Here is a 7,718-nt window from a genome sequence, read left to right on the forward strand (position 1 = left end):
GCAAGTATGTACCCTTTTTCCTACGGGGCAGGGAAATGAAGGTCAGTGCATGTAGGAAATGGCAACCCGCTCCAGTATTCTTGCCTGGAGAATCCCAGGGATGGAGAAGCCTGATGGGCTGCCGTCTGTGGGGTCTCACAGAGTCAGCCGCGACTGAAGCGAGGCAGCAGCAGCAGCAGCATGTAAATGAAGGTCAGCGTATGCAAATAATGGTGAGTGGTAATATGTGAGAGTTTCCTTTGCAGGTCATTACCGCCTCTAATTTTAGTTGAGGTTTCCTTTATTAGTTTCCAACACGAACAAACAGAAACGCAGTACCAAGTGATGTGTGCCTGTTAAGTCGCTTCAGTCCTGTCGAAATCTTTGCCACTCCATAGACTGTAGCCCACCAGGCTCCTCTGTCTATGGAATTCTCCAGGCAAGAATACTGGAGCGGGTTGCCATCTCCTTCTCCAGGGGATCTTCCCGACCCAGGGATTGAACTTGCATCTCTTATGTCCCCTGCATTGCAGATTGGTTCTTTACCACTAGCGCCACCTGGGAAGCCCAGGAGCTTTTGGACCATGATTAAAGGCAGATTTTCCGCTGGACATTTTTTCTTTTCTTTCTTTGTTTTTCTGGTGTGCCATGCAGCATGCACGATCTTAGTTCCTGCCCAAGGATGGAACCCGTGCTCCCTGCAGTGGAAGCTGAAAGTCTTAACCACTGGACCTCCAGGGAACTCCCACCATTGGACATTTTAGATACAAGTCAATACATTTTGGTTTAAGGTGATTTTAACTTTAATCTCTTGCAACCAAGAGTCGTGTTTAAATTCAGTTAGGATTTTGGTTGTCCTGCTGCTTACCCTTCCTGGAATGCTGCAGTACTTCATTTGGCCTCTTCTTGAACTTTGTGTTTGTGAGCAATAATTTTTATTGCTTCTCCGACTGAATGACAAATTAAATTTGTTTGAGATTAAGAGAGGTTCTTCAGAATATTTATAAGAACAGTTGTACACAATATGTATAAAATTTTCCTTCTTGAGTAAAAATAATATGTAATAAAGCCAATTGGCTTGTTGTCTATGATCAATCAAATAGGAAATATATGTCAGTTTATGGGGCAGTTTAAAATGTCCAAATATTATGTCCCTGAAGGTTTTGTCTAGATTAAAGATCTCCCTCAGTCCTTTTCAGAGGACAGATGGTTCTTTAGCATATTTGGGCAGATTTTTTTCAGAGTAAACTGGAGAACATGTCAAATCAGCAACTATCTGTCTAATTTATTTTCACCCCACTCCTTACCCCATCCACTAAAACAAAACAAAAAAATCCTCCTGATTGACGAGACTTTAAAAATCAAAGTGAAGTTGATTTAAAATATTGCGTTAATTTCAGGTTACAGCAGTGACTCTGTTTTATACATATATAATTTGTCCAAATCTTTTCCATTATATGTGCATATGTGCTAAATCACCTCAGTCGTGTCTGACTGTTTGTGACCCCATGGACTGTAACCTGCCAGGCTCCTCTGTACATGGGATTTTCCAGGCAAGAACACTAGAGTGGGTTGCCGTTTCCTTCTCCAGGGGATCCTCCCAAACCAGGGATTGAACCTGGGTCTTCTGCATTGTGGGCAGACTCCTTACTGGCTGAGCCACAAAGGAAGTATTATGAATAATGGTACTGTAAACATTTGTGTACATGTTAGCATTTTGAACACCTGTTTTCAATTCTCAGGCACATGTGGAGGCATGGTAATTCTCTGTTTACCTTTTTGAAGAACTGTCAAAAATTTTTTTTATTTAAAAAAATATTTTTTGTGACATGCCTCATGGGATTCTAGTTCCCCAGCCAGGGACTGAACCCAGGCTCTTGGCAGTGAGAGTGTAGAGTCTTAATCACTGGACTGTCGGGAGCCAGTGAGAGAAACCCCGCCGGTGACAAGGTCTGGGTTCAAGGAGCTGGCACGCAAATGCGTCCGGACCTCCAGGACCACTCTACACTAAAGGCGTCTGGACCTCCCGGGGTTTCTCGGGACTGCCCCACCATCCACTCCCAGGCCTTCGTCCTTTCATCTTCTGATGCTTGGCGTTCTTCTATGTTCCCTAAAAACTAGTCTGACTCTTACCTAAAATCCCTCCTTGAAACCTTTGCATGGCAGCAACACAGTCCCTGGGGGCACATGGGTCCCAATAAACAGGCCTATCTATCCCATAAGCAAAAGTAGATAGAGTCCATTACGAGATTGAGAAGATTGCTTAGGGTGTGATCAGGAGGGAATTCATGAGACCTCTGACCGTTAGGATTGCATACCAGAGCTAGTCCACCCGGGGCTGAGCTTCCCAAGATAAGGTTTGTAGATGGCTTTTCACAGTTGACTAGCTGCTGCCATTGAATTGTTTAAAAGTTATGTGTAGGTATTGACTGTTCTGAAAAGTTATTTATGATGTAACCCATGATTATGCACCTGGTACAATCTTCATTCCCCCCTCCTTAAACCTCTTTAAAGGATTATTGGTTTTAGGGTATATAAGTACTGATGTAAAAGAATAAAGTAGTCTTGATCCTGCACTCAACCAAGACTCAACTCGCTTTCTTTTCTTCGCCGACGCCACCCATCCGAAGGGAACCCCTAGACTCCACCAGGGCTGGACCCCGGCACTGGACTGCAAGGGAATTCCCTGTTTTCCATAGAGGCTACACTATTTTACATTCTGTCAGCAAGATGTGTTTGTGCTCCAATTCACATCCTGGTCAAAGAGGATGTTGTTATTTTCCATTCATTTATATTATAGTTGTCCTAGTGAGTTCCGTTCAGTCACTCTATCGTGTCTGACTCTTTGTGACCACATGGACTGTAGCATGCCAGGCTTCCCTGTATATCACCAACTCCCGAAGCTTGCTCAAACTCGTGTCCATTGAGTTGTTGATGCCATCCAGCCATCTCATCCTCTGTCGTCCCCTTCTCCTCCTGCCCCCAATCCCTCCCAGCATCAGGGTCTTTTCCAATGAGTCAGCTCTTTGCATCAGGTGGCCAAAGTATTGGAGTTTCAGCTTCAACATCAATCTTTCCAATGAACACCCAGGACTGATCTCCTTTAGAATGGACTGGTTGGATCTCCTTGCAACCCAAGGGGCTCTCAAGAGTCTTCTCCAACACCACAGTTCAAAAGCATCAATTCTTCGGTGCTCAGCTTTCTTCACAGTCCAACTCTCACATGCATACATGGCCACTGGAAAAACCATAGCCTTGACTAGACGGAACTTTGTTGACAAATAATGTCTCTGCTTTTTAATATGCTGTCTAGGTTGGTCATAACTTTTCTTCCAAGGAGCAAGGGTCTTTAAATTTCATGGCTGCAGTCACTATCTACAATGATTTTGGAGCCCAAAATAATAAAATCAGCCACTGTTTCCACTGTTTCCGCCATCTATTTGCCATGACGTGATGGGACCGGATGCCATGATGTTCCTTTTTTGAATGTTGAGCTTTAAGCCAGCTTCTACACTCTCCTCTTTCACTTTCATCAAGAGGCTCTTTAGTTCTTCGCTTTCTTGCATTAAGGTGGTGTCATCTGCATATCTGAGGTTATTGATATTTCTCCCAGCAATCTTGATTCCAGTTTGTGCTTCATCCAGCCCGGCATTTCGCATCATGTACTCTGCATATAAGTTAAATAAGCAGAGTGACAATAAGCCTTGACTTATACTCCTTTCCCAATTTGAAACCAGTCTATACCCAGTTCTCACTGTTGCTTCTGGCCTGCACACAGAGTTCTCAGGAGGCAGGTAAGGTGGTCTGGTATTCCCATCCCTTAAAGAATTTTCCACAGTTTGTGGAAACTGAAAACAGTTTGTTGTGATCCACACAGTCAAAGACTTTGGTGTAGTCAGTAAAGCAGAAGTTTTAGTTTTCTTGTGAGCTATAGTTTTCTTTTGATCACTTTAGCTGTCTGTGGTATCAAGATAACACTGGCCTCATAGAATGAAATAGGAAGTATCACCCTCTCTTCTATTTTTTGAAAGGTTTAAAAGGATTGGTACTAATTTTCTTTTACTATGTATTTTTCAGTTATTTTCTTAGTGGTTTCCTTGGAGTTATAATTAACATTAATGTATAATAACATAGTTAGAATTAATACTGACTTAACTTTGAAGTGAAGTGAAAGTCGCTGAGTTGTGTCCAACTCTTTGTGACCCCATGAACTATACAGTCCATGGAATTCTCCAGGCCAGAATACTGGAGTAGGTAACCCTTCCCTTCTCCAGGGGATCTTCCCAACCCAGGGACTGAACCCAGGGCTCCCACATTGCAAGCAGATTCTTTACCAGCTGAGTCATCAGGGAAGCCCCAACTTAGCTTTAATATTATATAAAATTTTTACTCCTATATAGCTCCATTCTTTTCTTTATGTTCTTGTTGGCACAAATTCCATCTTTTTTTACTCTGTGCCCATGAATACAGATTTTTAATTATTATTTTATGTTATTGTCTTTTAAATCAGATAGGAAAAAAGAGCAACAAGCTAAAAATATGTTAATACTGACTTTTAAATTTACTTATGTAGTTAACCAGTGTTTTTTTTTTCCTTTAATGTAGATTTGAATTATTGTTTAGTGTCCTTCAATTTCAGCCTAAAGAACTCCTTTCAGCATTTATTGGAGGTCAGATCTACCAGCAATGATCTCTCCCTAGTTTTTTTTTTTTTTTTTTTTCTGGGAATGGCTTAATTTCTCCTTTACTTTTGAAGGATAGTTTTGCAGATTATAGAATTATTGGCCGACAGTTTGTTTTTTTATTTCTTTCAGCACTTTCGTATGTCATCCCACTGCCTTCTGGCCTCATAGAATGGTTTCTGAGAAGAAATCATCTCCTGACCTTAACTATCCTTTGTATGTGATGAGTTGTTCCCCTCTTTCTGCTTTCAGGATTCTCTTTTTCTTAACAGTTTGATCTTAATGTGACTCAGTGTGAATCTCTTTGAGTTTATCCTATTTGAGTTTCATTGAGCTTCTTGAATGTTTAGATCCGCATTTTTCATCAGCTTTGGAAATGTTTGAACCATTTTTTCTGCCTCTTTTTCTGTCTCCTCTCCTTCTTTGACTCCCATTATGTATTTTTTGGTGCACTTGATGCTGTCTCAGAAGTCTCTTAGAGTCTGTTCACTTTTCATTTTTTTTCCTACTAAGTAGGAAAAAAATCTAAGTAACCTCAATTTATCCATGTCCAAATTTATCAATTCTTTTTCTGCTTGTTCACATCTGATTTTGAACCACTGTAGTGAGTTTTCATTTCAGTTATTAAACTTTTCAACTCAAGAATTTCTATTTGTTTCCTTTTAATAATTTTAATCTTTTTATTAACACAGTCTATTTGGTAAGATAGTGCTTTCATGCTTTCCTTTAGTTCTTTGAGCATCTTTTAAATAGTTGACAAGCTCTTTGTCTAGATATTTTGACTTTTTTTTATATAACTGGGTTTCATTTTGTTTCTCAGTTCAGGATTCAATCAAGGCTATGTGTTGCATGACTTCTTCACCATTTTTTTTTTTGGTTGTACAACTTGGCTTGTGAGATCTTAGTTCCCCCAAACAGGCATTAAACTCATGCCCCCTGTGTGGAAGTGTGGAGTCTGAGGTGCCAGAGAATTCTCCTCCACCTTTTTAAAAAATTTTGAGACATTGCCAGGAGAATCCAGGCCAGATGTCTAATGCAATGTCCCATTTTCATTTTCCCTTGATAATTAGATCCAAGTTAAACAGTTTTGGTAAGATGATACGTAGATAATGAACATGCACAGTCTTTCTAGGGCAATGATTTGAAATGAATTGGATCCAAATATTTTTGATTGTGATATCACTTTGCTCAATATTCACATTTTCAGGAGAGAGAGTATAATCGGCCAGATTGGTTCGCATGCTCACTCCTTGTCCAGAGAGGGGAAGCATTTTGATTGACAGTCTTATCAAGAGTTTTCCCAGTGAGGAGTGAATAGCACAGCAAAAGAAAACTAATGTTTCTGAAGCAGGGGGAATGGGTGCTAAGTAGGGAAAAATAGCAAACATCCACTATCCCTCTATCTTTCAATGATCTCAGCCATTCACTTGATTCCTACTATTTACTCTACCAGATTTCCAGAATGAAAGTTGACTTCTTTGTCCAATTCCAGACCATGTTTACAACCATCTGCTAAAAGCCTCTACTTGCATGCAAGTTTGAATGTTTACAACTTGCAGGTTGTAAAGGCATCAAAACTTAATGCCTTCTTCACCTGGCCGTACTCCGTTCCAGCAAAGGAGTTGAATTTATCAACAGCTCCGTCACCCTCCCAGCAACCAAAGACCAAATTCATGATTCACTGCGTCTAGTCTTTGTGGTCTGTATTTTTATTGCATCTTTTAAATCCTTTCCCCCTTTCATTCCCACATGCATCATCCTAAACTATGCCCAAAGTGTTGCCTGGAATTAGAAGTAATAAGGATTAAACATCTTTTCAGGTTAAACAAATTCAGGGAGCACTAGGAGATGCAAATTTATTTATCACAGAACTTCTCAGAGCCTTGAATAAGCCATTGTGATTTTCCAGGAAGAGATATTTTTTTCTTATTTTTTATTTTACAAAATAATTCAATTTATGGAAAAAATGCAAGCACACAATGAACTTCTCCATATCTTTTACCTAGATATACATTGTTTTTTTTTTTGGCCAGGTCATGCAGCATGCGGGACCTCAGTTCCTTTGACCAGGGATTGAGCCTGTGCCCCTACAGTGGAAGCATGGAGTCTTAACCACTGAGCAGCCAGGGAAGTCCCCCTGGATGTATTCATTGTTAGCATTTTCTTACATTTTCTCAACTCTGTCTTTCTCAGTCTCTCTGTCAATCTCTCTCTCTCTCTCAAATACATATACATATATATATGTATATATGTATACACACACACACACATCTATGCCTATCTTCTCTCTATACATAACATAAACATATATCCTCGGGACTTCCCTGGTGGCTCAGACTGTACAGAATCTGCCTGCAATGTAGGAGACTCAGGTTAGATCCCTGGGTTCAAGAGATCTCCTGGAAAAGGGAATGGCTACCCACTCCAATATTCTTACCTGGAGAATTCCATAGACAAAAGAACCTTGTGGGCTACAGTCCATGGGGTCACAGCCAGACATGACTGAGCGACTAACACTTTCACCTTCATATATCCTCAATAAATATACTCTATATATTCTGTCAAATGGCTTAGCAGTAATAACACATATAATTATATCATCTATATCTACATGCATATATATTGTTGAGCCGTTTGAGAATAAGTTGCATACATTGTGCTCTTTTACAAGTAAACACTTCACTTTGTATTTCCTAAGAATAAAAACATCTCTTATTGTTTAGTAAATATCCTACTGATAAATACATATGGTAAGACAATTCTAGGAAAGTTATGACCAACCTAGACAGCATATTAAAAAGCAGAAACATTACTTTGCCAACAAAGGTCCATCTAGTCAAGGCTATGATTTTTCCAGTGGTCATGTATGCATGTGAGAGTTGGACTATAAAGAAAGCTGAGCGCAGAAGAATTGATGCTTTTGAACTGTGGTGTTGGAGAAGACTCGAGAGTCCCTTGGACTGCAAGGAGATCCAACCAGTCTATCCTAAAGGAGATCAGTCCTGGGTGTTCATTGGAAGGACTGATGCTGAAGCTGAAACTCCAGTACTTTGGCCA

The sequence above is a fragment of the Cervus elaphus genome, chromosome 10 (genome assembly GCF_910594005.1).
Source record: "Cervus elaphus chromosome 10, mCerEla1.1, whole genome shotgun sequence".
Lineage (NCBI taxonomy): Eukaryota > Metazoa > Chordata > Mammalia > Artiodactyla > Cervidae > Cervus > Cervus elaphus.